Raw genomic sequence first — 20,151 nt, forward strand, 5'->3', positions numbered from 1 at the left:
ATTGATATCCCTATAGTCGATACATATTCTTATTGTTCCCTGTTTTTTGTTAACCGGAACAATATTCGATACCCAATCCATTAACGGGATCGGATAAATGAAACCTGATTTCAACAGCTTCTCAACTTCTGCTTTAATCGCAGCCGCTTTTCGTGGGTGAATCTGACGCAAATGTTGCCGGACGGGTTTAGCGTCCGGGTAAGTCTTGATTTCATGGACAACAATGGCGGGATCAATTCCTGGCATTTCCTCTTAAGACCAGGCAAACACGTCACAGAATTCTTGAAATAGGGCCTTGTATGTTTGAATTTCGTCATCTGAACACGAGGCACCTATATGAATGTGTTCAACAATTCCGGGCTTCACTGAAATGTCAATGGGACTAGTGTGAGAAATGTTTCCCAAATTCAGCTCTAAATCAGGATGTTTCATTGGACTCTGAGCGTCTTTGACATATTCAGCTGTAAAGATTGATGAGAAATCGTTTTCAAAACGATCATCCTCAGGTAAAAACGAAGATCTATGATGGAGATCTTCCCATGGTAAATCGTCTACGCACAGGACTTCACAAAATTGTTCGTTAGATGACACAACTTCGGGAAACGTTATTAACTCCGAGGTTGACGCGAAAAGGGATTCCTCATGGACCACATTCATTTGGTCGATTTTGGTTGAACTTGGGTCGGAAAAAGACTGCACGGCTTCATAGGCAATTTCATATGGACTCAAAGGCATTGCATCACCAAATGAGTCTATCTCAGACTCAGAAGGAACGATCCAAGGATCTTCATAAATAATAGTGTCTGAAGTAATCATATGAATAGATGCAAACGAAGACACGGCGTTGATTGGAGGAAAAGGAAAAGTTCCCAGTAAACCGGCATCTTTAACTAGTCCTACGCCAACATCCTTATAAGGGATAGTCGTTTTACCGACATGCTGGATACTCTCTGAAGAGGCTGGGTCGGATGAAAAATAAGCCAGCTGGTCTATGGTTACGATCTTGCCATTGTGTGGAAACTTTATTACTCTGAAGACCGATGAAACGACCGCTGTCATAGCGTAAGACCAACTTCGACCCAAAAGAAGGTTGTAGTCTAGAGGGGCATCAACCACCTCCACATCTAGACTAACGGTTTTTCCTTCAACCCCTATAGGCAAATCCTGTAGAATGCCAAACGGATGGAACCCACGGCCATCAAAGGCCTTAAGAATTGTCAGGGATTGATTTAGTGAAGGAGAACCAAGCGATCTCCAACACTGTATCGACATAATACACGTGGAAGCTCCCTCATCAATTACAGTCCGATGAATAGGCCTGTTTTTGACTATCACTGGGATCTGGAAAGCCATCTGATGAGGTAAACGCAGTGTACTATTTTCTAGATCAAAGATTATGAGGTTCGGGTCCTGAACATCAACAGCTCCTATAGCCGACAAAAGTAATTTTCGTTGTGCTGGGCATGATTGCAGCACTTCTAAAGCCGACATTGCTGAGGGTGAAACAGCTAAATCCTCAACAATGTTGTAATTCTGGGCCGCTCTCGCATGTGGATTGAAAGCAGACCTTCGAAGTACACCCTTGGCGGGCGGTTTTATTACTAAGTCAGGGTTAGGTTTCTCGATCTGTAGTGGATCGGAACCGGGAGCTGAGGTTGATGGATTTGAATGAGAAGATTCTGCTTCTTTCGATCCATCAAGAGGACTTTTACTACCATAATCTTGCGATCGAGTCGCAATCCTTACATGAGACATCATCAATATGGGTTCCTCAGTGGCACCCGAGGAAGAACCTATCATCTTACTCTCCTGCTTTGGAAATGGATCTTTCAAAACAGCAGGAGTTGAGGAACCTTTGACGATTTTCACAACCTCGGCCCGATGGGGGCAATCTCTTGTAAAATGATCCTCTTCACAAATAAGACAAGGATATCGAGGTTTGCGCTTTTCGTCATTGGTTTCCGACTTTTCTGATTTCTCCTTTGGAGTCTTGTCTGCTTTACCCTTCTTCTTACCTTTCTTCTTCCCACCGTTTTTTGATTTAGCCGTAGATGACTCTACAGCGTGAATATCAGCGGAAATTTCAGGAGAAGATTCTCCTGTTGGGGAATCTGGTAAGGTTATAATGGGCGAAGAATTCTTTGAAGATTTCTTCTTGCTTTTAGTATTTACCGTACCAATCATGCCATCAGCAGCATGAGATCCCGAAGGAGCAGCAACGATTTGATTTGACTTTGGAAGATCTGGGATCTTTTCATGTAATGTACCTGACTGAGTGTAAACTAAGTCAAGGTACTGCGCTTGAGTAATTACTTGCTCCTCAGTAACTACTCCGGCCTTAGCTACGTCTTCAGTAATCTTCGGTAATAATGATTTAACAAACCATTCAACTAAGATTTGGTCCGGAATAAAAACTTTCACTAATCGTCATCGACGTCTCCATTCATGTATATGATCGGAAATATAAGTGGATGTCGACTGTTTTAATGAAGTTAGTAGCTCCGTGCCATTATCATATCTGACCGGCAACTGAAAATGAGTTAGGAACGAGGTAGCTAACTGACTAAAATTGTAAAAAGAGGCCCTTGGTAACTCAATGTACCACTTGGCCATGAGACCAATGAGCGTACGCTGGAAAAGACGTAAGCGGATCGAATCATCCGAGATGGAATTTGAAGCACACCAGAGGTGGTAAGTCATCACATGATTGGACGGATCCTCTCCAGACTTACCTTCGAACTTGGGTATATCACTGGGCAACTTATTTGGCATTGGCGGCCAGAACGGAAGATAATTTATTGGATCGTTCGTTAGGCGCGACAAGTCTGGTAAATCCAAAGTTGCAATAAACGATAACTACCGATTAGGATCCCTAAAACTCTGGGTCACAAGACCAGTCCTAGGAGGAGGATATCCAGGATAACTTGGAATAGGTATCGCATTCGGGATATTATATCCTCCTAGAAAACTAGGATTAACGGGACCGTACTGGGGTTGCTGAGGTTGTTGATAAGTATACCCAGGATATGGTTGATATTGGTAAACCGGCTGTTGGACAACAGGCCCATATTGGTACTATCCCTGGTACGGTTGATAATTGAATTGTGGTTGACTAGTGACAACCGTACTTAAACCAAGTTGTCCTATAGGCATCTGAACCGTAGTTTGAATCGTAGATCCAGACAATGGTAAAGATGTCTGAGGAGTAGTTGCAGAGACAGTAGAAACCGGAGCTGTCGATACTCCGGAAGCAAGTGTGGTGGAAGGAACAGATGTTGCGGTAGTTGCAGCAGTCGTTTGAGATGGAGTACTAGGTGCAATTGGCGACTGAGTAACTATCGAGGGTACAGAAGTTTGAACATTAGACTGGACTGGTTGCTGGGATGGACCAGCAACTAAGGGTTGTCCAGCTTGAGATGACAACTGTACGCTTGGCTGCAATACCTGTTGAACTTGCGACGGATCCCACACTATGTTCATTCCGGGGTATTGACCCATTGCAGGTTGAGGATATTGAGATCCATAACCGGATTGAGGGTAGGATTGATAATTGAAAGGTACATTTCTCGTACCTTGAACATAAGATTGACCTTGAGGTGGTTGATAACCTTGACTCGAGTATTGACCTTGAGGTTGATAACCTTGAGGTAAATACTGATACTGGGGTTGACCTTGAGCTATAAATTGATACTGAGGTTGACCTTGGGGTACATATTGAGGCTGGGGTTGACCTTGAGGAACGTATTGTACTATGGGTACATACTGTCCTTGAGGTTGCCCCCCAGACGCAATTTGTGTACCTTGAGGTTGCCCCCCAGGCGTTAATTGAGGCTGCCCCCCAGGCGGTAATTGGCCACCTTGAGGTTGAGAACCGGGAACTAAACCTGACATTATGTAAATGTCTCCTACACCCAATGGTTTATTACCATTGTTTCCAGCTAATAACCCATGTTCAATGGGTTGAGGAGATGCTCCCGCAAAAGTACCAGAAAGTGACTGATACCCGGAGGGAACAGAAGGACTGCCGTACAAGAAAGATTCAGGAGATTGAGTGAACACGGACGACTGACCAGACATATTTACAGGAGTATATATACCTCCAGGTGGAAAAGGAGTACGAGGTGGAGAAAAACTTATCCTTGATTTGTCTAAATAATTGGTTAACGAAAGGTACCAAGTAGTACTTCTAGGAGGACTGTAAAAGATAGATTCACGCTCCCTTAGATCAATGGTAGGTTGATCTTCAAGGATAGAAACGCCAAATTCTTCCTCTGGAGCAAGCTCTTCAATAGCTATCAAACCAGCAGGAAGATTTTCGGTGATGACTCTTTCTACCTTAGGTGAATCAGGTGCACTAGAAGTTGGAGTAACAGGTTCAGATATTTCAGGTTCTTCGCCTATATCACTAGTAGATGAAAAACTACCAGCAAGCTCGGAAACTGCAACAGCTTCGAGATTATAACCTGTTTCTAGACCTTGGTAATCTGGATGGACTACCAACGACGATTCTCCTTCTTTAGGTGAACCTACTTTACTGCCACTAGGAGTTACAAGGACTTTCAAACCTTCGTAATGACCCGGAACCTCTTCAGGAGGTTCACCCCGAAGTCTACGGGACTTCCTCAACAAATCGGCCACGGTAACAATCTCAGGAGACTTGCCCCGAAGCCTACGGGACTGTCTCGGTAATTCAGCCACAGTTAAAAACTTTTAACTACTGCACACGCAAACAAAGTAAAATCTCAAAGAAAACCACCTAAAGTCTCTAAAGAACCAAACAAATTTGAATCACACGCCTAAAGAATCTAGGGCATCAAACCATACACAAACAGTAGCCTTCCGGACCGAAAACACTAGTTGGAGATGAATCCCAACATCGCCGAATTCAGTACAGAAGTGGTGGGTGGAACAGTTACCCCGACAACCTGCTTAATGAATAGACCGGCACAAGTTCCTGCACTTTAACCGTCTCGAGTGAAGTGAACCCCCCAGAAAATCCAAGTGAGTCTAGCCGACGTCTGCTCCAGGTACAGTGGGATCTTCCCTCCACCGTCACCTCGGTAGAATCCTAAAAATAATGGTCACTAAGGTTACCAACAACAACAAATATACCTGGGGGAATAGTCTACGACCCGATAGCACGCAAGGGCAGAGTAACAAGCTCAATCCCCTTGCCGGCTCCTTGACAATAATCCAAGGTTTACCGACAAGTGACCCCAGGCTCCTCGACAATAATCCGAGGTTTACCGTTTGTAGTACGTGCGTATCTGGCGTCTTTCCCAATGAAGGAGGATTGATCCCCTCACTGGTTCGGACACGGTCTCGTGCTTCTCCTTTAAGAGGAGCTTTCCCAGAGTACAAATGAAACAGTTGGATTTATCCTACCACAAGATGAGCTACTTGTTTGGTTTTGCTGTCTTGGAGAGTTAATTACTCTCCTACTCCAAGACACTAGCCTGATCTATATTGGTGTTTCAGAGCCCTAGTAAATAAAAAGTTACTAAGTTGATTTTACTTTAAGCGTTAATTTTTATGGCTTTTCTTTAAGACAAAAGGTAGTGGAGATGAAACTGATGGTGTGTAGACTCGACCGAAATCCACTAAAAAGATGCACTTAGGATGATTTATACTAATTTTTCTTTTTCAATGAATTCCCTAGCTAAGAGAGTTGGAGAATGCAAAATTGATATAAAGACAACTTTCTTGGCAATGAAAATCAAAGAAACAAACTCTTTATCTTTTCCAGAACATACAACACATGACCACTAATTACTTTACGAAAATTCCTTTTCCTTTCAAAGACTCAAATGCTACCCAAGCAAACTTTCCTTCAAAAGATATTTTTGTATTTTTTCCTAATTAATAAAGCATGTAAAACTTACTTTAACAAAAATCAAAGTTAAAAAAGCTATGACAATCAAATCAACTCAATTTCACTCAAAAGCAAATCTAAGAGAAAACTCACCTAAAAGTAAATCTAACGAGGCAAAAGCCTACTAAAGATGATTCCTAGATGTTTTACTCAGTCAAAATGTAACTAAGGACTAGTTAATGCAGAACCAAAAACCAGTCAAAAACAAAAATCAAAATCTTTTGTTCTTTTTCTCAAGAATAAAATTCAAAGTTCAATCAACAAACTTTTTCGAGATTCACAAAGAGAAGACACAAAGGTAGGTTTCTCACAAGGGTGGATTCTATGAAAGGCCCGACTCCTAAGAGGACTGAACAAAACCAGGGAGTTCCAAAGTTTGACAACCTCTAACGCCAAAGTCACTACAGGACCAGTGTAAAAATCAAACCCTAAGGCAAAATCTCTATGAATTTCACTAAAACTCTCAACACTGACGAAACAAGCTTAGGTGAAGATTTATGGCAGATAACCAGTGGATCTGGGCAGAAAAAACAAATTAAAACCAAAATCTAAAAAGGCAAAAAGAAGAAAATTGAAATTTTCTTAATTTTGACAGGGTACGCAGGCGACCTGTTTGCACAGGTGCGGGTACGCTCTGTGCACAAAGCTACAGTGCGTATAGGTACGCACTGTGCTCAACGCAGAGGCTGCGTACTTCTAGCAAAACAAAGAAAAACTAAAATCTAATTTAACCCTAAGCTAGCCCACCCAAAAACACAGTCAGACAGCCAAAAACCAGAAAACAAACGACTTTTCTCAGATCAAAATTTCATACAAAGGAAAAATCATTCACATCAATGGATTCCCCAGTGGAGTCGCCATTTTGTCATGCGGAAAGAGTCGATAATGCGGACAAAACCGACCTCCCTAGAAGCAAAGGCTTTCTAGTGACAAACAAGATAAATAAACACTACCTTTCTCTAAACATGCATTGAGAATATAAGTAATCAGGTGATTTTAACATACCTTTAGTCCAATGATTTGTAGTAGTCCAGCCTCGCCGATCCGGATGAGCTCCTCCTTCTCTTCGAAACCTGCATTCACTAACAAGCCAAAAGATTAAATAGCACCTGATAAACTCATAAAACAATACATATCCATCATACAAACCAAGGAGTATATGAAAGAAATCATGAATAACAATCTGTTGAGAAAAATGAGTTCATTTGTATTAAGTGGAAACAAAAGAAACCATTACAACCTGAGCCTTGGTGTTGTGCAGGTCCCTCCTAGGGTCCAACAAGAGTTTTCCTTTACTTTGATCAGCTCACCCACTCTCAAATAAGGCTAGGAAAGGATGGGAATCTCTCCTCTCAAGCTTTACAAGGGAGTCCTAATTCCAGCAGCATCTGCCCTTAGGAATGTTCAGTTTTCAACCTCCCCTCCCTTTGGCCCAATGCCTGTATTTATAGTGCTCTTGAGGAAGTTATTCAGGTACACCATCAATGGGATAAGCCCCTCTTTGGATGGGATAGCTCCCCTCTTGATGGGATAAGTTCCTCTTTGATAGGGATACATGAACCATCTAGAGGCGCTCCATACACGTCAAACAAGCTTCTAGAATGCTCTAGAAATGACCACAAGTAACTTTTTTGGAGTGAAACTTGCGCCTTTTGACCTTTACAGGAGTATGCACCCTCCCCTTTACAGACAGAGCGTACAAGTACGCAGGTATTGTGAACTTGGGGTGCGTACACGCAGGTAAGGCTAAGAGAAACTGCGTACCCAGAGATATATAGATTTTTAATGACTTTCTCTCTTTCTTGGAGTTTGACATGGAGAGCAGAGGTATGAGGCTTGAAAAGGAGGATAGTATGATAGTTGATGGAGCCATACTAACTGCAAATAGTCATGGTGACAAATTTTAGTGTAACAAGGGGGTGTTACAACAAGATGAAAAATACTATTTGTTGATAGTGGCGTTTACCCTTTGTATTTCCAACTTATATCTTGTGTCCTCATATGATAATGTTCTTTGTTGTGTTGTTTCTCATGATTATTATTTATGTGTTAGCTGCTTCATGCATCAATCTTGTTATTGTTTATATCTGCTAATAGATATACATTTTTATAAGATTCTAATGAATGAATAAACATGGGTTTGTGAAAAGAAAGGGAAAATTTGGTAAAATTGATCATAAGGCACAATGTTGATTCACACCCCCCTCTTGGCAGTATTGTTTAAGGTTTGCAACATGTCATATCAGAGTGGGGCTCTTTGTTGTAGCTTAATCACTGGAGAGTAGACACGAGGAGTTTTGATGATGATAGTGATGGTGATGATGATGATGATGATGATGATATATATATATATATATATATATATATAATTTTATTGATTTATTTATTTTTTAGAATGAATCCTCTAGGAGTATCCTTCCTTTTCACTGCAAATTTGAAGGTATGGCATGAAAATGTTAAATCTTAATTACTTTCATGTGGATATAACATTTGGAGATTGGTTTGTCAAGAATGTGGAGAGGATCCACTTTCACCTAATGTAATGCAGTTGAATGCTCAAGTGAGGTGCATCACTTATGTGAATCTCCATAATGTTGTTTGGAGAAAATACGGTATCTAAAATTTGCCAAGGAGATTTGGGACAACTTGTAAGTGTTTTTTGGAGGTGATAACAACAATTTCAAAAAGATTGATAAGAAGAGTGAGGAGAAGAAAAATAAGAACTTGAGCTCGGGAAGATTAGTCCCCCTAGTACAAATGATGCAACTGAGAATTCAGAAAATGAAGCTTTAGTAGAACCAAGTGTGCTCCCACATAACATATCTGAAGGTATAACTACAAATGAATTTCTTTTAAGTTATTTTTTGGAAAAATATAATGTTAGTCTTGCTAATTTAAACAATCATGTTGATGAATGTGATAAATTAATGCTTCTTGAAGTGGAATATGAGTTAGATTCAGTGGTTATTGAAAAATAATTTATTGAAATTAGTAGGCTAACGACTACATGCAAGGATAAAGAAAACATTTTACATATTTGTGATGAAAGAGAGAAGGATTTGAAGGAGGAGATTATTAGTTTGAGGAACAAATTTGAAGAACTGAAAAGAGTTGAACCGGTTATAAGAAACCAACAAAAAGAGCAAGAGGGATGAGTTGAATAGCTTGAAGGTGAAGTTATCATGTTGAGGAAGAAACTGGAAGAAAAATGCAAGACACTGAAGCAAGAAAAGAGTATGAAGGCCTTAGAGAGTTTCCTTGAGAACCAAAGATCTCCATTGAATATATTTGGTCTTGGTTTTCAAAAGGGAGAGTCTAGCTTGCATGAAGGAAAAAAACATAATGTAGAACCAAAAATTCTTTTAGCAAACAATACACTAGCAAGAGTGGAAACCAGGGAAATAAGTGGCAAATGTAGTAGCAGAAGAGAAAAAGACCTCTAGAATCACCTACTTTTAGAATAATATTCACTCCAAGAGAGGATTGTGGCATATCTATCAAATTTATAAGGAATTAGATCCCTTTTGTTCCTTTGATGGAAGAGATATGGTGTTTCAATTGCCACAAGTTTGGACATGCTGTAGCCAACTACAGGAGAAGAGTGTACAGATATAATTAGCAATGGTTGCAACAATATGAGAAACCAAGGAGATCGTCCATCAGGTATAATTATGCATTTAATGGATTATATTTCTCATGTAACATGCTTGTTCATAAGGCATTTGCTTGTATATCTAACCCTTAGAGGAAAACCACATTTTATATGAGGCATATATCTAGCATGAGAAACAAGAGAATTGATCCTCTTGCATCATATCTCTATCATGTGGAGTGTTATACATGTCACAAATTTGGAAATGTGGTGAGAGATTTCATGTTATTCAATTCATGAAGGTGGATCTGGCAAAAGAAATAGCAGATCCAGAGAAGACCTAACAAAAAATAAAAGAAGAATGAAAGGAAGCAGCCTATGAAGTTGTGGAGGAAGAAAGAGAAGCAACCCATGAATAGAGAGATCAACCCCCTCTGTAGTCCATTGGATATCAGTTGCATATTTATAAAAGATTTAAGAAGTTTATGAGAGGTGCATAGCCTCAGGGGGAGCATATGGTAGTAGTATGGAAACTTGGTATGTGTAAGAATTATAGTAGCAACAACGTGATATGTTCATGAGCCTAATTGCATATTGAGGGTTATGCAATGAACCTTCCGATTAGAGGTATATTGACCTGAAGGGGAGCTATGCATGGTATAAGGGTTCATGTGTAGCCATGTATAGAAGAATATCATCTATTCAACCATGTGTAGAGGAAAATGATACTTTCATCCATATGTTTATATATGTTCATTTGATTTTACAACTGAAATGGCCAACATACATCCATTGTATTTGATACATTTTTTCAAAAATACTTGATGTTGGAATGCATTAGGAGGAAATGTTATTTTGGCTATGTAAAGAACCTTTGTGTGCATTTATGAAACAACTATGCATAGAGAGATTATGTGTTGGCATGCATTATAATGTGTTTATTGCTTCAGGCATGTATACACTCATGTGTGAAAAAATCAACCTTGTAATAATTGTTATCTTCATCATTGGTTGAGTGGTTTGTGCATTGAAGAGAGGTTTAAGGAATCTAACAACCATGTATTTTCATTTCCTTGTATACCTTTGGTCATGGTTAGGTAATCATGGTGTTTGAATTCCATATTTTGGCCATGTATATTCTTGCTCATTTGGCTTGGCTGAGTAACACTTGTGGTAGCCATCTATTTGCATGATATAGCCCTATAACTTGTTGAGTAGTGTATAGCTGGGCCATTAGTGATGTTCATGCGTCAGAAAGGATTCATGTTTCAACCATATATTATTTGTTTGGAGGCACTGTAAAACCATGATAGATCATTCATATTGCCATGTATTAGGCCTGTGAAGCTCTATAATCATTGTAAAATCATTTGATCATGTATGTGTTGAGTCTTTGGTTCATGAGGAGCAACCTCTTGTATGTGACAAGGATGCGTTGACAACAACAAATAGCATGTATAACAACATGGAGATATTTTTGCAACCCCATTACATGTTCAGGGCGAGTATGTTCAACTTGGAGAAGGCATGGTGTTGGTCCTATTATCATTGCTATGACCAGAAGTCATGCATCTCATTGCAAATAATTTTTTCATGATACTTAGAGGATTCCTTAATCGAGGGTTATGGATGATGTAGCCTCTTGCATGAGGAAAGTATGCATATAAAATGGTGAATGTTGGTGAACAACCACTTGGATGAGTGGATGAGGAAGCCCCTTAGGGAAGTATGATACAATTGGCACTGTACCTTGTCATTACTATGTATTTTTTGTTGGACTTGTTATGTATTTCCCCTTTCCATTGATGTAAAAGGGACAAATGGTATTGAGGGTAGCTTGAGAAGTTAGGCTCAGGAGGGAAGTTAGGCTCAATTTCTAAATCTAATTTCATCACATGAATATTGAAATGATATCCAGAAACCATGGCACAAATATTGAAATGGGAACTTAAGAAGGTTGTAATAAGGATTTTCATTTATTCACTAATAATATTTTAAAAATATATTATTTTAATACAAACTCATAAAGTTAAACATTAGACATTGCATAAGTGAAAGGGAAATTCATAATAGTAAAATATCTAGACTAATATATTCTTACTTTGGCAGAGGCTCTTAAAGATTAATACCTTGATGGGATGGAATAAATTAGAATATGGGGAATTGAAGAAGATTATTTATTTTCTCAAAAATCATTACCATTACAAAGAAGGTATAAAATAAGGTAATAATGTCTTAGGGGGGTAGCTCAATTATTGATATAAGTGATGTGAAGTCGTGCAAACTAAGAGATTAAAGGTTAAAGCCCTAGGTTTTTGACTTTGTAGTGCTTCAATTGATGTCAACCAAAACTCAACACTATTTTCCTGTAATGATGGATTTTATGCTTTTTATTGAGTTTTATGGATGATAGTTTATGGTTGTGACAATGTCTAGAATTGCACAATTATGTTCTAAAGCCACGCTGCAAATTAGGTGGAAGAATGTTGTTATCTACTTGATTTATGGAATCCTTGTAGGGAATCAGTTTTCCTCATAGATAATATGTTGCTATGCTCATTGGCATGTCCATACTATCCCAACAAGGATCATCTTTGGGAGCATGTTTTTCCCCACAATCATAGCTTTACAGGGAAAATTCTGATTTATGCGCACATATTATTTATCATGAGCACTTCCCAAGGTATTTTCCAAAGGTTTTTGATGGTTTAAATTTGACTTAAGTTGCTCCACATTTTAGAAGGTGATCAAGTCAACGATAATTAAGATTAGTGCTTCCTATTGATTTCAACTTTCTTCATTGATAAAATGTCAGGTTGTTATGCATAAAGTGTTGGATGAGGCGAGAATGTGAGCTACAGTACTGTAGAGAGAGTGTGTAGATTAAAGATCAGATTCAGAGCTTATGCTAGAGGATGATGGGTCTGTAGTGTAGCTACATTTCTAATATTTTTTTTTGCAAATTGCATTGATGTTTGTGTTATTTTGTTGCTCTCATGGAGATTAGATATGTTATTGTAGTTATTGCTGAAGATATTCTAGATGAGTGTTGAACTTGTTAATATGTTTTTGTTGCAGGGGTTTTATTGGAGAGATTATTTTTGTAGCCTTTATGTACTTTCCATGTAATGTATGCTGCAGTAGTTTTAGTATTAGCGATGTTTGTGTATGATGTTGTTGTTTAAATTTTATTTTGATGAGAAAATTTGATTGTGTGAGTTGATGTATTGCTTCAGGTGCAGAGAGGAATATGTTGTATTCAGTTGTTGATAATTTCATTGTATGTATGGATCATAACCTAAAAATAGATGAAATGAGGTCTGTGAGATGAGCTTGAAGGTTGGGACCTTTAATGGGCAAGTGGTGGTCCACCAAGCAAGTGGAAACTTGTGTATTCAAGGTGTAGAGACATCCTTTACGTAGTGGCATGAGAACTTGGGATTGGTAGCTTCCATCCAATGGTGGTTATGTGAGATGTATTGGGAGTGGTGGCTTCCATCTAATGGTGGTTATGTGAGACGTATTGGGAGTGGTGGCTTCCTACAGGTGGTGGCCTGGAGCAATTAGTGGCTCACATGACTAGAAAGTTGTGGCATAAAAACTAGTAGTGGCCAGTGATTCAGATATTCGTATTTGAATATTAATAAGAATAAATGAAGAATATTATCTGTCGATGATGGTTTTACCCTTTGGGATTCCACCTTATATCATGTTTCCTCATGTGATGATGTGCATTGATGTGTTGTTTCTCATGGTTATTTATTTATGTGTTAGATACTTTAGACATTGATCTTGTTATTGTTTAGATATACTAATAGATATACATTGTGATAAGATGTTAATGAATCAATAAACATGGGTTTGTGAAATGAAAGATAAAGAAATTGTAAACTTTATCATAAGGCGCAATACTGATTCACCCCCCCCTCCTATTAGTACTATTTAACATTTCCAATAACATTCGTGAGAGGGGAAGAACTCATTGATGGATGCATATTGCAAAATCAAATAAGGTAGAGGATGTGGGTTTCATGGAGGAGAAAATGAAACAAATGGGAAGAGAAATGGTTGACCTAAGATTAAGAGTCTCAAGTATGAGAGAACTACAATTAGAAAATGAGAGACTAAAAGAACAGCTATAGGAGAGAGAGAGGCACAAATTGCCACCATGGTAAGACTGTCCATGGAAGCCCTCCAGTGTAGGTAGTCATCCAAGTCCTTTGCCATATTTCTCAAGGATAAATGGTTGTAGTACCAAATCAATACCTTGGCATAGTATGGCTCTCTACCATTCCAAGATTATAGAAGGTTCATTGACTTCTTCTAGTGTGTAAGCATTGAGGATAGGGCCAAATTGGCAGAATTTTACATGAACAACTTAATCCTCCTAGACATGAACTTTTGGGACCAAAATTCAAGGTTGGGGGATGCAAAACTAATGGAATTTGCCTCCTCATTGGCACATGAAGTAATGACCAAAGAGGCAAGTGAACCCTTGTACATCAGATCAAAGATAGAGAGCCCCAAGGCTATCGTCAGTGACAATAACATCATCTCTACAGATCCAAAATTATCCCCTCACTACCTACAAAATTAAGAACAAGCCATCCTCCATTTCAGAGACACCTTTAGTCTGTTGGGGACTATATTTCATAGGTTTGTCAGAAGAGATGGCATGCTCTACCCCACAATTTACAAATCAAGGAATATCACTCCCTTGAAAGGCTGATAAATGCCCTAGAAAGGACCCCATTCTACAAGAGGATTTTGCAAAGGTTGAAATCAATTAAATAGGGCTAAAACTCAGTCATCCCTTGTTGTTGGGCCTACAAGAGAGAAGAGATCAAGCAAAGGAACAAAGGGACTGGGAAGACATAGAATAAAATGCGAGTTTTTATCCACGGGAGGGCACACAATCTGAGGCGCCTTGGGATCTCATGGAGGCTACGAGGGCAATGCATGAATTACACATAAGTGAGTAAGTTGCTGAGAGGGTAAGAACCACTTTCAGTAGGGTGTGATGATGGGTCCCATAAATAGGTATATTTTAAGGCCCATTTTGCTATCCTCCAACCTCTATATTCTTTTTTTCTTGCATTAATTTAGATTTCTTAGCCATAATGTTCTTAGTGTGAAGAATAAAGGGTGATTGTCATATTTCATGGCCTAATGTGGTTAATGTGCAAGGAAAATAACATTTTTGAAGGCATTTAATATGCAGGGGCACGTTGGATGCATCTAGAGGAAATGTAGGAGGCTTGTCCACTTCATTTACTCTCCTCCAACTTGACTTGAGTCCTAAGATCACTCAAAAATAGCTCGAATCCCACTGGAAGCCGATGAAATCAAGTGCATGAAAGGATCTAAGGGAACTAGATCCTCTCATTTTGAGGTTTTCTAGGGAAGTAATCTTCCTTTCAAGGCAGTTTCCCTCAGTCATCTTCTGTATAAATAAACAAACATAGGATCTCATTAGGATTCGAACTTTTGGGAGATATGAAGAACTATTGAGAGCCCAATGCTCAAGATTGTTATTTCCATTTCGATGTGATGTATCTAAACTCTATTTTTTGTTAATGAAAGATTCATTGTTGGTTTATATCTTAGTTAAAAATAGAGGGATGAGACCCCTGGGTTAGGGACCAACCCAGAGGCTCTAGTCTCTCTGTCATGTATTTTAATTCATCACCAGATAAGACATGTTTCCAAATATGCTATAGTAAGTTTCATCCTAGCTGATTCCCCAATTAAGTTAAAATGTATATGAATTTTTCAAGGAATTTTTTTCAATATTTGACAATTGTAGAATCTCATTTATCCACCTCACATTGTTGTATGAATTTTTTGGGATATCCTCTAGATTGAGGTAACCTTCTCACTGGTCTATTCTTTGTACATCTATCATGTTAAATCCTAATGTTTGAAACTTTCAGATAGCTAAATTCCAAAGGAAAGGTTTGGCTTTTTTATACATGTTTAGAAATTGACAAGGCATGCAATTTAGGCTAAAAACAAATCTCTACAGAATAAATGCTTAATATCTCAAATTTAAACTAGGAATCCTTCAAATTTTCTTCTATAATACTAACTGGAACTCCATTACTATTCATATCTATATTGCTATTTTCTTCTTCAATAAATGGATCTGTTTGTGTTAATTGGACTCTGGTTAGGTTGGATATCAAGGGATTTCATGATCTATAGGCATTTTGTATAAGAGTTCATATGTGAGACTTCTCGGGAGTTTCAATCTCGCTTTGCGAAAAATCAAATGGCTTTGTTAGTTGAGATGTGGTCGAGCCCCTGAAAGTTTATCGGTGGGAGTTTTTCATTACTGGTTCAGACTTGAGTTTCAGTGAATGGTGTCCTTGACATATTATTGGGGAGTTCTTAGAGTGAGAATTTTTATGAGGGTAAAACATTTTACTCCAAATCTTGAATTCGGACCCAAATAACTACCAATAAATTCCAATATTGGAATATGAGTGTTTTTTTCTAAATTCAAATGGATTTAGTTTTGCACAAAACAAAGCACCTAAATATCATGGATCTCGTATTTTTTCCCATCATTCTCTTCATTATCCTTTGTTATTTCATTCTTTATTATTGATTCTGGGAAACCTTATATCTCCTGTCAATAAGAAAGAAAACATTACAGGAGCAAAGATCCAGCTCTGCAAGGCAATGGAGAGCACAAAATCCTATTATTCCCTTTGATAGTTCAAAGGAATGGATCAATGCAAACAAGGGCTCGGAAGCCTGGAATTTCGAATTCTGTAGACTTCCCAATGAATTCAATGGACTCAACATTGAAACCTTCCCCTCCCCAGAGCTTCTAATTGCATTAAATTTAGGTGATATTTAGGAAAACAATTTCAATCCTTTGGTTGGCTCTAGGAGAAAACCATAAGCAATTCAGTTCATTCTTCCTCTAGTGCATGGAAATGAGGCTATGGGCTTTAGGGTTGCTTGTAACTATTTTGAGTTTTTCATAGTTTCTTATAGACACAATGTGAAGAAGAAGATGAAGAGTGATGGGATTGTTGATGGTAATATGGCTATTGGTTGGCTTGAAGACAAGCCCGTCCTTTCATATTTCTTGGTCCAGATGATGTTTCAATTGGATTCCATTCCAATAGGGGGGAGGTATTCATTGCAAGTGCAAGAGAAGAATGTTTCTTCAGATCCCTAGAATAGAATCGGAACCATCGTGGGTTGTTGATATGATATTAGACGAGGATTTAGTTACTTTACTCAAAACAATATTCCTCCTATGTTCACTACATTTGGAGTTGGAGATAGTATTGAGAACCATATGTTCCCAACCATTGAATCTCACTATGATGTGACTGTGGTTGTCAATATGGGGAAAAATAGTCTAAATGCATTCCTTTTGTGATTTCAAATCAAGCCTCATTCTACAACACAGGTAAGGGACCCATTAGCCTTGATGTTTTAGATATTTCTTATTGCTAGCATTTTGTTGATAGTGACGGACCTGCCAAAATTCAAAGGGGTATCCCCGATATGTTTTCCCATTTATATCTCACACTGTTTGGGATAGGAGCTCCATCTGAAATACGACTCAGTTATCATTTTCTTAAAGGTTTTCCTTGGCTCTAGCTATCAACAAGAGAGATGATTGCATATGTGCCTTAGAAATCAAGTGAGTGTGCCTGGTGAGTGTTCAGTTGTAGGTGTGTCGAGGTTCTTCTACTACAGAGGGGGAAAGAAGTGAGCCCCTAAGAGAGAGGTAATAGTACCACCCTAGTAGAGACACATGAAAATAAGAAAGATCTGTCAAACATCCAATGGAATAGTCCACAAATATGTGATAGTCATTTACAACCAACACAAATAGAAAAGATCCATATAACATCCAAAGGAATAGTCAACAAAGATGTGATAGTAATTGCAACCAGTACATCACATTCTCAATATGATAAGAACTCAAATAATTGAAATAGTTAAACTACTTTATTATAGGTGAAAGCAAACATGAATCATAAACATTCATAGAACAGTCTTCCAAATATTCATAATCCATGCATGAAGAATGTGTTGTCCATCAAGCTTCATATATTAAGTAAAATTATTAGGACACATGTATACAACGAACACCACTAGCCTCAATAGTGGAGCATTGGAACCACTACTTGCTCCCCAAAAAAACTGGCCTGTCTCTCTCATGCCTTATGGGAGGAGCCAAGGTGAAAAGTCATTTTCTTGTATAATGAGGGTGTATATATAACCAATGGGGTGATCCTTTCCCTTGTGACTCTTTGACTACCCTCATGTCATTTCAAATAAGAATTTACATATCCCAAAAACTGATGTGGCATTTTATGACTCATGACATCACATGACATGACACTGATGACATGGAAATGTCAAGCCAATATTTGTTGCTACTTTCTATATTTCTTTGTGAGTATGATCTCTTTTCCACATCCATATGGCTTAGCGACGAGGAGTGTTCAGTGTTATCAGGTCTTGAGTTGTGGTCACAAACTAATGTCCCTTTACTTTCTCTTGATCGATCAATTTTTATTTTGAGCTAGAGAGGTGTCTTCTAGAATGTTCTCCTTCTCCATCTCCTTCTTCATCATCCGTTCATAGAATGACAGAGCACTTTCATTTGTAATTCACTCATGAAAAGAAGACATCAGTCCAATAAACACCTAGTCTAAGATGTTACATGATAATCCATTGATTGAGCTAGAATCGGGTAGCAAGCTAATGGAGAGGCTCAATGATTGCACAATTATGCAGCTCAAGTAGTCAATGGTTGGGCATGAGCCTTGAGACTATGCAATGCATAATTCAAGTTGGACTATGCAAGAATATTGCACAGTTGGGGAGCTCAGGGAGCTAGGCCGAGGGCTTGAGTACTGATTTTTACCACTACGTAGTTTTGGAAGGAAGATGAGGCAAGGTGATTGTGCAATTATATAGTTCAGGAGCTTAGGGCTGAGCCCTGAGCCTTGAGACTGTAAAATTCGCAGTTCTGACTAGGCAGGAGAGAGAAATTGTGTAGTTTTGGAGGTCAGAGGTTGAGCTTAAGCATTGTGATTACAAAATTGGGAAACACAAGGAGGCAGGAAATACACATTACGTAGTACCAAGAGGCAGGGTCATAACTTGAGGGTTGAGACTATTCAATGCATAGTTCAGGAAGGCTGGATGAGGCTAGGTTGCCCGGTTGGCAAGTTTTTCAGATTTGACTAAGTGTAGGAGTCACGAAGCTGATTTGAACAGTGATAAGACTTGATTGTGATCACACACTTAGACACTTAACAACACAAAATAGATCATCCAGAACACTTGAACAACATATTTCCCTCATTGAGACAACTTTGTGAGGACTTATGACAAGCGTGACATCGAAGATACACTTTGCGACGATCGTGATGACACTTGTGCGAATGTGCTTGAAACTTTGATAATGAGTGCAACACATGTTTACATGGTAATACCAACCCATTTATGCAAAGAATACCCCTAGAACCCACAAAGACTAGCTTTTTTGTGATGTGTGACACTTAAGATGCGAAAAGACAACACTTTGATTTTCTTGCAAATGGGACCAAAATACTTAGATAAAACACATGAAATGTGTAACAACCTTGGTAAAAATCCATGTAAAATATATAGGCCATGATAATGGGACACATATTCCAAGTTGAATGGTGGGGGAAACATCCTAATGGGTGTTGATGCGGTTTATTATGGCTAAGGGAATTGGAAAAGGCAATGGAAAAGGCTTTGGAAAGGCATGAGGCATTAATTGGCATTTTATTTATGAAAATAATGGAAATTAGTGGAAAAATAAGGTGAAGGGTCACAGGTTGCATGTTAGGAGAAAATTTAATGAAAATGAATAAAATAGAGGCTTCATTAATAAAAAGTCTTATGAGGATCAGTTGGTAAGCTATTGACAGGTTTTGGTGGAGCTCTCTTCTACTCTATTCTCTCTGTCATATTCTTGGACACTTAGAGTTTTTTTGGAGCACTCTTCAAGAGTGTGGCGCACTTGGAGTTATGTAGCAAGAAGGCAAAGGAAGAGCAGGAAATTGTAAGAGGGCATCGAGATCAGTAGCTACATCGGGTTTTGCTTACAGGAATCGAGTTGCATGTATGTTTTCCTCACTAGTTTTGGCATGCATGGCACATGCATGTGGTTTCTTGGTCATGATATGTCACTGGCATGGAGGAATGCCTGGATTGACAGTGGATTTTCCTAGTCTTGCCATTTTCTGGATAGTCATGGTGTTTTGGGTGTATTTACTTTGTTTTCTCATTGGTTCTCATTTTTCCTTAGCTTGGGTTGAGCTATTATTTCTTGGAAACCTTGGTTGAACAAATGCTCTGGAGCTCTGTAACGGATTGGGTTGAGTTACTAGTCGTGTAGCCTTTGTTGGACAAACACTATGGATCTCTGGAACAACTTGGGTTGAGTTACTGGTCCCATAGTTTGGGTTGGAAAAATGCTCTAGAGCCCTTGGTGGGTTGAGTTACTAGTCCTGAAGCCTTGGTTGGACAAATTCTCTGGAGCCTGGTAAAAGATGTGGGTTGACTTACTAGTCCTGGATCCTTGGTTGGAAAAATTCTCTGGAGCCCGGTGTAAGTTGTGGGTTGAGTTACTAGTCCTGGGAACTGGGTTGGAACAAACACTCTGAAGCCCTAG

This window comes from Pinus tabuliformis, chromosome 5_2 (genome assembly GCF_031772625.1).
Source record: "Pinus tabuliformis cultivar Carrire ecotype Pingquan chromosome 5_2, CPIR1, whole genome shotgun sequence".
Taxonomy (NCBI): Eukaryota; Viridiplantae; Streptophyta; class Pinopsida; order Pinales; family Pinaceae; genus Pinus; species Pinus tabuliformis.